This window comes from Nicotiana tomentosiformis, chromosome 1, assembly GCF_000390325.3.
Source record: "Nicotiana tomentosiformis chromosome 1, ASM39032v3, whole genome shotgun sequence".
NCBI lineage: Eukaryota > Viridiplantae > Streptophyta > Magnoliopsida > Solanales > Solanaceae > Nicotiana > Nicotiana tomentosiformis.
Window position 1 is genome coordinate 79,212,694 of NC_090812.1, and position 15,603 is coordinate 79,228,296.

At 34.0% G+C, this 15,603-nt stretch overlaps 2 long non-coding RNA genes across 2 annotated transcripts; both read right to left on the bottom strand.

Annotated features, from left to right (window-relative positions):
- Positions 1 to 6,802: 6,802 nt before the first annotated feature.
- On the bottom strand, positions 6,803 to 10,864 carry LOC104089875 (uncharacterized). The gene is made up of 2 exons (XR_684820.4): positions 10,435 to 10,864; positions 6,803 to 7,026 (listed from the first exon to the last, which is right to left on the bottom strand). It is a non-coding gene; the product is annotated as an uncharacterized lncRNA (long non-coding RNA).
- Positions 10,865 to 13,458: 2,594 nt separating this feature from the next.
- On the bottom strand, positions 13,459 to 15,350 carry LOC138899539 (uncharacterized). Its single transcript, XR_011411224.1, has 2 exons — positions 14,804 to 15,350; positions 13,459 to 14,659 (listed from the first exon to the last, which is right to left on the bottom strand). It is a non-coding gene; the product is annotated as an uncharacterized lncRNA (long non-coding RNA).
- Positions 15,351 to 15,603: the final 253 nt, after the last annotated feature.

The following is a 15,603-nucleotide window of genomic DNA, read 5'->3' on the forward strand; positions in this document are numbered from 1 at the left end:
CATGGTATCAACGGCAATTTTAGCTGTCTACTTTGATAATGAAGCATACTTAATTTATCTCGTTTCCTCTGGTTATTTCTGAACTCCTATTTGACACTGGTTTCTGATTGGTTCGGGTTTTTCGGATTTTTTTATTATATGAATATTATTTCAATCTTTGTTAAATTTTTGTTAAGTAAATATATGTTTAGTAAAAATTTAAAAAATTGACAAACATATGATCTATTAAAATATTCTTATGAGAGAATTTTCTTAGTAACGCATGATATTTATTTTTTTAGTCGTATGACAACAATTTTTCGTTGATGTACACTTTCAAGGTTAACCGGATTTAATAATTAACATAAAAATCAATATGATACCTATATAATGATATATTCTATTTAATTTTAAATTACCGAAATACTACTTCAAATTCGAAAAATATAAGAATTAAATAAATCTTGACATATGAATGTGGAAGAACAAAGAGATTGACGCATTTTACTAACACTTGATAAGAAAGTGATCACACAACCCATTATTTAAAGTTAATAAAAATAGAGCACTTTATATTTAACTAAATATTACATTCCATAAGAGAATCACAAATATTTCTACACATTTTTTAAAGAAAATTCTGTATAAAGTCTTAAAAGTATATGTTAGGATCGGGAATCCGGGTAGTGCGAAATTTAGCCAAACAACGGTATAATGACAATAACAAAGACAATGGAAGTGGATAATAACGGCAATTAAAGAATATAAAAAGATACAAATTTAACGTGGTTCGGTCAAGGTGATCTACATCCACAAGCGGAGAGGAGCAATTTTACTATACCAACAAGAGTACAAAAGAGAGTACAAAATTAGAGTAAATACTCTAATTAACCCCAAATACCCCAAGAGAATAACCTCACAAGATCACTCCAAATAAAGGGTTCACATAAGTGTTTCCCAACACTCACTCTCTTACAAAATACTCTATAATGATTTAAAGGAGGAGAAAGAAAGACAAGAGTGAAAAGCTCTTGAATTGGTGCGTTTTCAAATGAGGAGAAACTCCTCTATTTATAGCAAGAAATCCTTGGCCTAATAATGGATATTATGTCATGGCAAATGTCATGATCCACAAATTTGTTATAATGGATATTATATCATGGCAAATGTCATGAACCACAAATTTGTTACAATGGATATTATGTCATGGCAAATGTCATGAAAATTTGGTCATATTACAAATCTCTACCTTGGCCTAATTTCGGCTTATATATATTAAATTTGCTCCACCTTCTCCGCAAAAACCCCAATGAGCAAAATTATTCTTCATAAATGCCAATCAAGTTCAGGCAAAGCTTGAACTTGGACACTGGAAGAGGTTTTGTGAATATCTCAACAGGATTGTCTCTAGTATTGATCTTCTGAACAGAGACTTTTCTTTCAGCAATGGTTTCTCGGATGAAATGATACTTTATATTAATGTGCTTCGTCCTCTCATGATACATTTGAACTTTAGTCAAGTGAATGGCACTTTGACTATCACAGAAAATGGTAATACCACTTTGGTGTAAACTGAGTTCCGCAAATAGACCCTTCAACCATAAAGCTTTTTTGATCGCCTCGGTCACTGCCATATATTCTGCTTCGGTAGTAGATAAAACTACTACATGTTGTAATGTAGCTTTCCAACTAATAGCGCAACCACCGATGTAAAATACATAGCCTGTCAGTGATCTTCTTTTGTCAGGATCACCTGCATAATCTGAGTCTACAAAACCAACCAAAGTGTTAGTATTTCTCCCAAACTCCAAACATGTGTTTGAAGTACCTCGCAAGTATCTGAGAATCCATTTCACAGCATGCGAATGTGCTTTACCAGGGCAAGACATATACCGCCTTACCACGCTCACTGCTTGTGAAATATCTGGACGTATACAAACCATTGCATACATAATACTGCCGACTGCACTGAAATAAGGAACCTGTGCCATGTACCTCACTTCTTCCTTTGACTGCGGGGATTGAGAAGCTGATAACTTAAAATGAGCAGCAAAAGGGGTACTAACTAGTTTAGTATCTTTCATGCCAAACCTCTCTAAAACTTTCTCCAACTACTTCTTCTGGGTCAGAAATAGCCTGTTGGCTTTTGGATCTCTTTTGATCTCCATACCAAGGATTTTCTTAGCTGCTCCCAAATCTTTCATCTCAAATTCACTTTTCAGCTGACTTTTCAAGTTGTGAATTTCTGTTAAATCCTTAGCAGCAATGAGCATGTCATCAACATATAATAATAGGTACACAAATGAACCATTATTTAACTTCCGGAAATAAACATAACTATCATACATGCTTCTCGAATAGCCATGACCCAACATTGTCTTGGAGACTACTTTAATCCGTACAAGGATTTCTTCAACAAGCAAACATGATCTTCTTTTCCTTCAATTTCAAATCCTTCGGGTTGATGCATGTATATTTGTTCCTCAAGTTCGCCATGTAAGAAAGCTGTCTTAACATCAAGTTGTTCTAATTCCAAATCATACATGGCAATGAAGGCAAGCAAGACACGAATAGAGCTATGTTTAACAACAGGTGAGAAAATATCATTAAAATCAACTCCTTGTACCTGACTATAGCCCTTTGTAACTAATCGTGCCTTATACCTCGCATCTTCAACCCCTGGAATGCCATCTTTTTAAAAAAAAAAACCCATTTACAACCAACAATTCTTTTTTCTGATGGCGGCTTCACAAGAGACCAAGTACCATCCTTGTGGAGAGACTCAATTTCTTCATTCATTGCAATCAGCCACTTGGCCGAGTCAACACCAGAAACTGCTTCTGAATATTTTGATGGTTTTCCAATTTCTTCAGTTTTCTGTGCAACTGAAAAAGCAAATGCAACATAATCTCCAAACCTTAATGGTTGTTTACCTTCTCTTCTTGGTCTATGTTTGGCTATAGAATACTCCTCTTCTTCTGGTTCAACTTTAGGAGTCTCAACTTCAGGAATTTCAGCTTCTGTCTCAACTTTAGGAGTTTCAACTATATTTTGCTCCAAAGTTGATGAGGTTGGCTCAGAAGGAATGCCAATCTCAATCTCCACCTGGTTCTGTGTATACTTTCCTTTATCTGTATCACAAGAACTAGAAGACTCTTTTCTAGAATGTAACATAGAGGATTTATCAAAGGTTACATCTCTGCTAATTATAAATTTTGGTGCCATGGGATCAGGATACCATAGTCGATATTCTTTCACCCAAGATGTAAACCCAAAGAAAATGCACTTTTTAGCCCTTGGCTCTAATTTTTCATCATTTACATACATGTATGCAGGGCAACCAAATATCTTTAAATCAAAATAATTAGAAGGAGTACCTGACCACACTTCCTCTGGAGTCTTAAAGTTCAAAGGTGCAGAAGGAGCTCGGTTGACAATATAACAAGCTGTAGAGATAGCTTCTGCCCAAAAGGCGTTTGTCAACCCAGCATTTGAAATCATGCAATGAGCCCTTTCCAAAAGAGTTCTATTCATCCTTTCTGCCACACCATTTTGTTGAGGTGTCATTCTCACAGTACGATGCTCGTCATTCTTGCAAAATTCGTTGAATTCATCATTATAAAATTTCAAGCCATTATCTGTTCTAAGCCGCTTAACCTGTTTTCCTGTTTGCTTCTCAATCAAAATTTTTCATTGTTTGAAATTTAAGAAAACATCACTTTTATTTTTCAGGAAATAAACCCAAACTTTCCTTGAATAATTATCAATGAAAGTTAACATATACCTGACACCACCTTTTGATGGGGTACGTGAAGGATCCCAAAGATCTGAATGAATATAATCTAAAGTACCTTTTGTTTTATGAATCGCTGGAGATTTGAAGCTGACTCTTTTCTGCTTCCCGAACACACAATGTTCACAGAACTCCATATTTTCGGTACTTTGGCCACATAAGAGACCTCTTTTATTGATGATGGAAAGACCTTTTTCACTCATAATCCCCAATCGCATATGCCACAATTTGGTGATGTCAGAATCTGATTTATCTCATATTGAAACTGCAGCAGCACCTGTAACAGTAGATCCCAAAAGAGTATGCAACGTACCAGATCTACGTGCTTTCATGATCACAAGAGCACCATGAGAAATTTTTAGAACTCTCTTTCACCTGTGTACTTGCACCCAAAAGATTCTAGAGTGCCCAAAGAGATGAGATTTTTCTTCAAGTCAGGAACATGTCTAACATCGGTGAGAGTTCTCACCACACCATCGTGCATTTTGATTCAGACTGTACCTTTTCCAATAACTTTGCAGGCAGCATTGTTGCCCATCAAGATAACTCCACCTCCAATAGATTCATATGTGGTAAATAAATCACGACTGAGACACATATGATAAGAACAACCCGAATCTAAAATCCACTCATTGTTAGATTTGAAACTATTATTAGTTGCTAAAAAAATAGTTCCCTCAGTCTCATCAGCAACTACACTTGCTTCGGCAGTGTTAGTATTTTTGTGCTCATTTTTTTTTTCTGTATGCTTTTCTTTGTTTTTCAATTTAAAGCATTCAAAAATAATGTGACCTTTCTTATGACAATATTTGCACATGACATTTCTGTATCTGGATTTTGACCTTGATTTAGGTTTCTCACTACTTGAATCTTTCTTATTGGATCTACCTCTTATGAATAAACCTTCCCCTTGGTTCCCACTAGTTTTCCCAGTAATATCTCTATCTATTTGTTCTTTTGATTTCAAAATAGATTTGATATCTTTATAAGAGATATTATCCTTTCTATAAAGTATAGCATCTCTTATATGTTTAAATGACCGGGGTAAGGAAACAAGCAATAACACAGCTTGATCCTCATCTTTGATTTCAGCATCCATGTTACTTAAATCCATAAGAAGAGAATCAAAAGTATCAAGATGAGTAAGTATAGAGGTACCTTCAGCCATACGAAAAGTGTAGAGTTTTTGCTTTAGGTAAAGCCTGTTTTCTACTATTCTTTTCATATATAGGGTTTTAAGCTTTTCCCATATGCCTTTGGCTGAGCTTTCTGATGCAACTTCACGCAAAACCTCATTTGAAAGATTTAAGATAATACCTGCTTTTGCCTTTTTGTCTATGACGGCAAACTCCTCGTCAGTCATTTTATCCGGCATCTTCTACTTTCTTTGCAATGACAAATCAAAGCCATCCTGAATTAGGATAGCTTCTATCTTTAATTGCCACATTCTGAAGTGTGCACTTCGGTCAAATTTCTCAACATAAGACTTTGTTAGAGTCATTTTGGCTATTTAAACTAACCCGGTTAGATCTGGCTCTGATACCAATTTCTTAGGATCGGGAACCCGGGTAGTGCGGAATTTAGCCAAACAACGGTATAATATCAATAACAAAGACAATGGAAGTTGATAATAACGGCAATTTAAGAATATAAAGAAGACACACATTTAACGTGGTTCGGTCAAGGTGACCTACGTCCACAAGCGCAGAGGAGCAATTTCACTATACCAATAAGAGTATAAAAGAGAGTTCAAAATTATAGTAAATACTTTAATTAATCCCAAATACCCCAAGAGAATAACCTCACAAGATTACTCCAAATAAAGGGTTCACACAAGTGTTTCCCAACACTCACTCTGTTACAAAATTCTCTATAATGAAATAAATGAGGAGAAAGAAAGACAAAAGTGAAAAACTCTTGAATTAGTGTGTTTTCAAATGAGGAGAAACTCCTCTATTTATAGCAAGAAATCCTTGGCCTAATAATGGATATTATGTCATGGCAAATGTCATGATCCACAAATTTGTTATAATGGATATTATGTCATGGCAAATGTCATGAACCACAAATTTGTTACAATGGATATTATGTCATGACAAATGTCATGAAAATTTGGCCATATTACAGTATATATAAAAATTATATATTTATATGTCGGTTTGGTTCGGATTTTTTTATTCAATACCAAACCAAATCAAACCAAATCTAGTCGGATTTTTTAATCGATTTGGTTTGACTTTTCGGGTTGGTGCGATTTTTCGGTTCGGTTTGTACACCCCTAAACATATTAATTCATTTAATTTTTGTTAAAATTTACAGTTTAAGAACCTATAAAAGAGTAATTACTAGAAATCGAGAATTTTTAGAGTTAAATATGTTCGAAAAAAATTATAGTAAAATAAATTACCATTTGACTCTTTAAACCGCCAGTGTCCATAAATGGGATGGATGAAATATACTTCTTGCTATGCAAAAAGATTTAATTATATACAATTATACAACAACAATCCAATATAATCCCGCTAGTGGAGTCTAGGGAGGGTAGTGTGTATGCAGACCTTACCCCTACCCTGGGATAGAAAGACTGTTTCCGATAGATCCTCGGCTCCCTCCCTCCAAGAACTCCCCACCTTACTCTTGGGGTGACTCAAACTCACAACCTCTTAATTGGAAGTGGAAGGTGCTTACCACTAGAGCAACTCACTCTTATCAGTTAATTATATACAATATAAAGAATTTTTAATGTGATTGTTTGGTTACATGAGTTACTTACCCTCTTTTCCAAGTAAGTAGCTCACACTTTTATACATGTAAATGTACTTTGACTTCTAAATGGCCTGAAAATTAAACTTTACTCTGTGAATTGAGGCGTATCTTTCAGTTCATCTGTGTCTAGACATAAAGTAGTTCCGTTTTACATGCATATAATTGTACCTGGTCTTCAAATTGTTAGGATCGAAATAATCAGGTGTCATGCAGAAGCTATCAAATCAAATCTTGAACGATAAATTAGATAATAAAAAAGAAATATACCAAAAAAAACACAAACATTTAATGTAGTTCCGTCAATTTGACATACGTCCACAGATGGAGATAAGCAATCCACTATATAAAAGAGAGTACAAAATATCGAGAGAACAACCTCACGAATAGTCAAACACAAGTGATACACTAACAAACCCTATATAGCTACATCGTGGATGCTGCTGAGTAAGAAAGAAAGATCCTCAATTTATAGAAGTCCATATATTTTCCTACAAGAAAAAAGATTAGCCAAATATGGAAGATTTAGCTACAAGAAGGAAAATCCAATTATGATAAATATGTTGTCATTTTCTTCAAGAGATAGGAAAATAAAATATGGTAAAAAAATTAAGGCAAACACCTAACACAAATAACATAATAATATGAAAAATCTTTTACACATGTTGATGTACATAAGTTTTATATCACTAAGTTAAAGAAGAACCAAGAACAAAAAATTATCTAGTATCCACAACACTGGAAGCTAAAGGGATTGGTTGAAATCGAGTGAAGAGCGAATATACAAAGCTAAAGGGAACGCACGGTTGAAAAATAATGTCGGTTTATATTTTACTCCTACTACATTTTAACAACTTACAGGGTCAAAAGGATAAAAATAAAATGACAAAAAAACTGGCGATGCAAGAAACAGAGACATTTATGTATGCTGGGAACATATAAATTAAAATGATACATAAGTACATTCACAACAACACTCTTAACCATAAAAAGTGGAGAATATATATATAATTATTAATATCGGGTTTATATTTTTTCAATCATAAACGATATAGCAATTTGGGTAAGCATGCGAACATATGCCACGTCCTAACCTTTGCAGGTCTTCAAGTGAATAATAACATTTGAATCTGAACTGCTTCGAACGATGTCAAAAACAAGTGCAAGAAACAGCAGCAACAAACTAAAAGTTGCTGAGAAGAAGAGTGAAGGGAATAAACTCCCTTTTAATATTGTATTGAAGTAGCCTAGCAATTGTAACAACTTGAAAATGGTGATATTTATTGCCCACACAAAGTTCCAATTGGATACTAAAATATCAGAAACTCTCCTTCTCATGGCTCTAAGTAAAGACGTCTTTTTATGTTGAAGCGGAGCCAAAGACGGTGCAATATATTTATAGAGGTCATGGACTTAGTAATATAAACAGAAGGCTAGCGTGTTCAGAATTAGCTGGATTGCGAAACTTCTGGGGCAATAACAGGAACAGTACTGTCTAATCTTTCTACATTTTTTCCTTGTCATTAATAAGGGGGAAATCTTAGTTGCAATACCAGTATTATTATATGGGTGTAAATGTTGACATCTCCCCAAGATAGGTAATACAAAATTAAACATGTCCATAATTGATCAACATTCTCGAGGTCCGAAGGATCCAGTGCCCAACTACCGACTTCTCCCGGAATTGTGTTATTGGAGCCCGAATATCCAAGAAAAAGCACAATATTTGATGGAAACGGGGAATCCTTTTGAACAACCCGTTATAATAGGAAAACCTTATATCTTGAAACTAATTCATCAAGTTGATGATAAAATCCATGGGCGTTCCAGTGGACATTATGCGCTTGTTACACAACAACCCCTTGTCACACTTCCCTTTTCCGAGGGGATAAGGAGTTTTTCCAATTAAAATGACATTAATCGAAATGAGATTATTTATTTAATCAGAGTCGCCACTTGAAATAATTTGTGGTGTCTCATGTCACCGGTTTATTTTAAATCTCAAATCGAAAAAATTTGACTCTGTTTTAAAGTCTGCAAAAACCAGAAGACCGGGTAAGGAATTTTGTTAACCCGGGAGAAGGCGTGAGGCACTCCCGAGTTCCGTGGTTTTAGCACGGTCGCTCAACTATTAATACTTGGCCTAATTATCTGATTTAATACATGTTTAAAACCTATTGTGCATTTTTAACTTTTTAACCGCTTTTAATATTTATGGAATTTGTTTGAACAAGTCGCGATGTCGCGCACTCGCTTATTTTTGTACACATTTCGAATCGCGCCACGTGAAACGTACCCACAATTTACAACATATTTATTTTATTATTGTTTTAAGTTATGATCGAGTCACGTGAAACGCACACGCGAATCGGGGTTTACGTATCATGACCATGCCACGGGAACCATACCCATAGTCACCATGATTTGTTAATCGCGCCTAAAGCAAGCTATGAGTTTTTATAAGTTGTGTAATCTCTAATTCGGTGATTGTATGTGAAAATGCCCGTGATTATGGAGTATTTTTACTAAAAGAGATTTCATGCCCATTCCCTTTTAAACTTCTTATTTCATGCATTAGACCAAGCCCAATTCCCAAAGGACGTGAACAAATTAATCACTAATGGGCTTTGGTCATTCCCCATTCCCACAGTTCAGCAATCATCCAAACAAATACTATCAAACCAAATCAAAATAGGCATCTAGAACATATAAACTAAAGAAGAACACAAATAATAATAATAAAAGAGACAAATGGTGGATCCAAATATGATAAGAGCCGTGACTTCCCACTAATCATCCCATAAATAAGACCACAATCCCATAAATCAATGACACATTTGCACCTACTCAACTAACAAAGCAACCTTGCATGCTCAAAAATCCAATGTCTCACGCCAATGTTCCTATGGGAACGAAAATTGTATCATATCAAAGATGTATTCAGAAAACTTTTTCCATGAAGAAACAATTCCAAACATGATGATTAGGAGGAAACAACCAAACAACAGAACTAAAAACAAACTCTCAGGAGTTACACGATGAAGATCAGAAACGAGATGCCATGCTTTCAACTCAACCTACTACACAACAACAAATTTGCATCGAGGAATAACAAATTAATCATACATGTAGATATGGTGAGTTCAGACTCCACGAATAACTCCTAAGCCACTTAAACATTCCCAATGGCCTTCACATCACAGAAAAACTAGTTTGTTGGTTTTAATCATGAATGATGACATGTTATAAGCAACTAAGAACTTAGCATGCATGAGAAGGCGGCTGAAATTGCACACAATTGCTAGCTAGACCTTTCCTTTTCACTCGACGCAAGAAACATAGACTGAGCAGACTTAAACTAATAATGATCCGACTAGTATACTGGAAAGACTCTACATGCTCACTTCATGCACAATAGGCAAAGATCAATATTTTCAAAGGAAACTCCAAAATTTCTCATTTAAACCAAAAAAAAGGCAAATAAGGAAAAATAAGACAATTTGCTAGAAAAATGCCACGAGCACCCATGCTTCAGCTTGATGAATTTTGAGAGCATTCTAACATATCAATATTTCAATTTTCATATCTCAAAATAGGTTCAGTAGTTTAATGATATCAATAAGGCCACCTAATCTATCCAACTTAGTTGAAAGTAAACGAGCAGATGCTCAACTTCAGGAAAACGAACAAAACTCTAGGAATTGCAAGCAAAGAATCAGTCACTTAAGCTTAACTATCAAGTATGAAATCGACCAAACTCTAATCCTTTTGACTTAAATCCAAACAGATCCGAGTGACAATTATTCATCGGAATATTAAAGACCAAGCAAATTAACCACGACCCTTATCATATTTAAATCAACACCAACATGAGGTAGTAAAAGAGAAAAGGGATGAACCTGAGATGAAGCTTTTTTCAGTGTATTCAGTTAAATGGTGCGACTACAATCGAATTCAGGAACGAAAATCGAATCAACAACGGAGTACAGGAATTCGAATGGTAGTCAAATTTGAACAGAACCATGAACCGAACCACGAACGGACCTCAACCAGTCACGATCGAATCGACACCTCGACTCAACTAAACCCCATATTAAAAACAAAAATCCGAACATAAATCTTCTTTTTGTGTGTGTGTGTGTGTTTTGGATTTAAAAGAAAAATAAAAAAAATTGAAGATGGAAGAATCAGAAGGACCTTTCTTCTCTCAAACTTTTCCCTCAAAATTTCTGTCCAAAAACAATCCTCTTCTTCTCGTTCCTCTCTACTATTTGTGTGTTTATGTGGCTGCCCGTTCCTTTTTTGTGTCTGAAGTGGGGGAATTAGCTTAGGGTTTTTGGGTGTTAATTTGGTTTTTATATGGTAGTGGAGAGTGAGTATTGTCCCTTGGATGGAAGTAAATCAATGGTTATGATTAAGGGAGGGGTTTGATGGGTGGGAAAAGGATTTGGGCTAAAAGGGATTGGGAAGAATGGGCATTTATCTTGGTGGGCCACTAAAATCCGAAAATGAACTCCCAATTGGCCCAAATTCAATTCTTTCTCATTGAATAAAAATAAAAATAAAAATACTACCAAAATATACTAACTAATCTTAGTTAATAAGAATACATTATTAAAATGAACTATATGTTAAAATGAAAATATTTTTGGTATTTTTTTTAAATGTTATAAATATTATAAAATACTAATAAGCTAAAAAAACGTTATAAAACTATTTTTGTGTTTTCAAACTTATGTTTTACAATTAAAACTAAAAGTTGACTGAAATCCTATTAAAAATAAAAATAAACAAATATTTTTGAAATACTACTTTTAAAAGTTGCGCGGGTCAAAAATTACGTGCTTACGCCCCTTCAAGTAAAAGGTGCAAGTAGCACAAAAAGGATAAAATAAAAGAAGATAGCTAGAGCAAGTCCAAATAAAATTATATTTATAATGAAATATCATTTGCGATCAAACTTGCTTAAAATTAAGATTACATGTACTCATAACTGTAGGTATAATTAAAACTGAGAAGATTTTTTTGATTGAATAAATACGTACTTAGTTATATATATTTTTCTTATGTCGTTAGGAAAAATAAAATTTGGAGATTCATGGTTCATGCATTCTAAGTTAATACTTTGATATGTAATGAATTATATCATAAGCCAAGTTTTTTTTTTTTTTTTGGTCTTTTTATTTTATCACACGTGGGTCTGTTCCTTTCAATATAGTAGTAACAGTATAAGTTCAAAAAGAAGAGGTCACAACCTTTAGACATTTTTCTCTTATTTTCTCTTAAAACTAGATGAGTATTGCCCGTGCATAGCACGAGCCCAACAATTTAAATTCTAATCGTGTATTTACATGTGATTACGACTCTAAATAGCAATAAATGATTAAGAATAACAATAATTTCACAAACGTAGAAGAACAGTTTCGTCTTTGGTCAATAGTGACAGAAATATATCATCAACACACAGTACTAAGAATATAATTATGCTCCCACTAACCTTTTTGTACACACAAGGTTCTTCTTCGCATCTAACAAAATTGAACTTTTCAATTGTCTTGTTAAAGCGAATATTCCAACTTCGAGAAGCTTGCTTTAGTCCATAAATGGATCTTTATAGCTTGCAAATTTTATTAGGTTGTGTCATGTACACATCCTCTTCTAGCTCACCATTAAGGAAAGTTATTTTCACATCCATTTGCCATATTTCATTGTAAGAACCTTGTGTCGCCTCTTCATAGGTCTTAGGGTCATCATCATTATGATCAACCTCATTTGATACATCATCTTGTACCATTAGATTTAATCTTGTTGGTACATGACATTCTCATGTAGACCTTCTAAGAGGTTCTTGTACAACTTGCTCACCTTGTGTTGGATTTGGTTGTTATTCAATTTGGTTTTGGAACTTGTTGATTAACCTGTTCTTGAACTACATTTAGTTCTTGAACTTCAATCGTTAAAGACAACAACTTCCTTGTCAACTTCAAAATATCCAATAAAAGTTCTTCAACTTGTGTCTCATGATCTTGATTATATAATTATTTCTTCTTATCATGACAAAGCTGATAAGGAAATAATAAAATAATAAATGTCGAGTAAAATTGAGATAATCAAAAGCTTAGGTATTTTTAGATCAAATGTGGCTCACTTGGGTCTAGTGAAATGATTCGCTTACAACGATTTCTACTATCAAATGAAAGGAATCTAGCTATAATTGCTTAATATGAGTATCTATAGAATCTTCTTTGAATTCTAACTTACATGACATACATAAACATGCCATTGCATTTTAAAATATTGCTGGTAGAGAATCTCTCAACCTCCAATATAACCAAAACATATACATTTGACTCAACAAACAACAACAACAATAACTCGGTATAATCTCACTAGTGGGGTCTGGAAAGAGTAGTGTGTATGCAGACCTTACCTCTACCCTGGGGTAGAGAGGCTATTTCCGATAGGCCATCGGCTCGCTCCCTCCAAGAACTCCCCACCTTGCTCTTGGGGTGACTCGAACTCACAACCTCTTGGTTGAAAGTGGAGGGTGCATACCACTAGAGCAACCCACTCTTGTCTTATACATATGACTCATCCAAATGAAATGAAACTCTTTGATGATCCTCTATGACTAAAAGATCGTGTTTGGTTATCATTTTCACAAACATGTCCAAATTATTTCGAAAACTTCTTTTACATTATATGCAGGGGCGGCCCGTCCATAAAGCGGGTAAAGCAATTGCTTTAGGCCCCACATTTATGGGGGCCCCATTTTTTGGTTATATTTATATTATATTTATAAATTAAAAAAAATATAAAATGAAACGGAAAGTTTGAACACAAATTTGAGATAGTGGACCACAAGTCCACAACTTTCTCAAACAAAACTTTGTTGAGCAAAGTGAACACAAGCAGACAACGTGTGCACTAATAGCTATGCCATTATATTATATGTTATACCTTGTTCTTACTCACAAAACTTTGTTGAGCAAAGTGAAGACAAGTAGACAATGTGTGCATTGTGCACTAATAGCTATGCCACTATATTATATTTTATATTTTGTTTTTACTCCATTTTTCAACGGTTCATTAATCACACTACATTCTTCATTCTTCATTCTTCAATAGCCAAAGATCAAAGCTTTATTTTGGATCTTCAGACTTCAGAGTTCAGTGTATTGATTCAAGAAATAGTGGAGTGTTTTGTTTGTTCTATTTTCATGATTCAAGTCTTACAAGTTACAACAAGCATACTCGAACAGAAAATTTAATTTCATATCAAGCTATCCGTTTTTGAACCAGGTTCTATTATTCTATCTTTTATTATTTTCTCATCTAAAATTTAATATTTTGCTATTTATTCTATCTTTTTATTATTTTCTCATTTAAAATTTAATATTTTGCTATTTAGTGCATTTTTAGATTATTTATTATTATTAGAAGATAAGTATGTCAAATAGAAAGTGTGAATCTGGTTATGAAAAACTCAAGAAAAGAAGAAGAATTCAAAATCTAATACAATCTCAAAAAGGTGCTCTTGACAAATTTTTATTGAATAATAAAAATCTTGAATCAGAAAAGTTGGGAGAGTGTTCTCTAGATGAGCAAGTTAGTAATTCAGTTGAGTTAGATAATTCGAAAATTAATAATATTCAAGTAGAAAAAGAACAAGTAAGTGACAAGTCGGAAATAGATCCTCAAAATAATACATTGATGCTTATGAATGAAATAAATAATTCAACTCCTATAAATATATATGATCCTAAGATCAACAATGTTTCAAGAGAGATTAAATGGGTTAGCTATATTGTCAATTGAGAAAGACTTATTAGGAGAAATTGATTATAAGAAAATTATTAGTAACTTCGCATCTAAAAAAGCTAGAAAAATTGACTTCAAATAATAATAAAAAAATTAAAACATTAAGGCCCCTCATTAAAATTTGGCTTTAGGCCCCAAAATACGTCATATGTAAAAGCATCAGAATCTTAAAGGCATATAAAGTTTAACTGAGGGCTTCAAAAAGTAAAAGACATGACAAGCAACTTACCGTAAAGGGTGAATCTTTAGAATGAAATTCCATCATATATTTTGGTTCTTTAGAGCTTAGACTTAAAGTTTCCCCTTATATAAAGGGGCAAGAATCAAGAAGGAGATAAGAAACCCGATAATAACAATAAGTAATCCTTGAGGAAATACTTCAAAAATGGATATTACAAAATAATAAGACAAAAGGAAAGAGCTACCAAAGCAATTCAAGAACCTCACTTTGATAATTTAGATGCAATTAAAGAGCCGTCAAAATGTTAAGGAGAAACCAATTCGATAAACCCCTCTCATCCCTGCAAATTTTTGGGAACGGATGAAAAAACACACACAAACAAAAACTTTGAAAATAAATGTAATTCAATAGCTCCCAAAGAAAAAGAAAATCATAATTAAACCCCAAAAGACAATTGCAAGATAAAAATCCCATACATACAGAAGCAAATACATAGATATTCCAAATGGAAATAAGGGAAATAGAAATAGGCATATAATTTTTAAGCTGACATGGCAAGAATGACAAAAGGGCATCGTTAGGGAGAAACTTTCATTCAAGAACTATAAAAATCATATAATTAATAAATGGGAAGTTGGAACTCAACTGAAACTACAACCAAAGAGGCCTGAATCCCGTCATCAATTGCCACCCAATTAAGAAGGTGAAGAGATTCGAGCAAAAAATTGGAGGAGCATTTCTTTGTGAAAAGAGATGAAAGGGCCGATGTTTCTAGAGCTACTGTCAGTTGTGTAGGAATGGAAACCTGGAGTGAGCAAGCAGTGGACACCTAAAACATTTTATTTTTATCCATCTTACTAATTTGACCTTGCATAATTGATGTAATTACAATTCTGCCATTGGTCGACCACACAACTTTTCTATATAATAGATAATAGAAAAGCTTCAGCTTACTTCCTTTGGGTGGGGTAGGGGTGGGGTGAAGGGGGTGAAGGATTATAATTGGCTAGCTTCACGAGAATAACGTGTACTAGTAATTAAACGAAATGAACAGTTTCTGTGATCA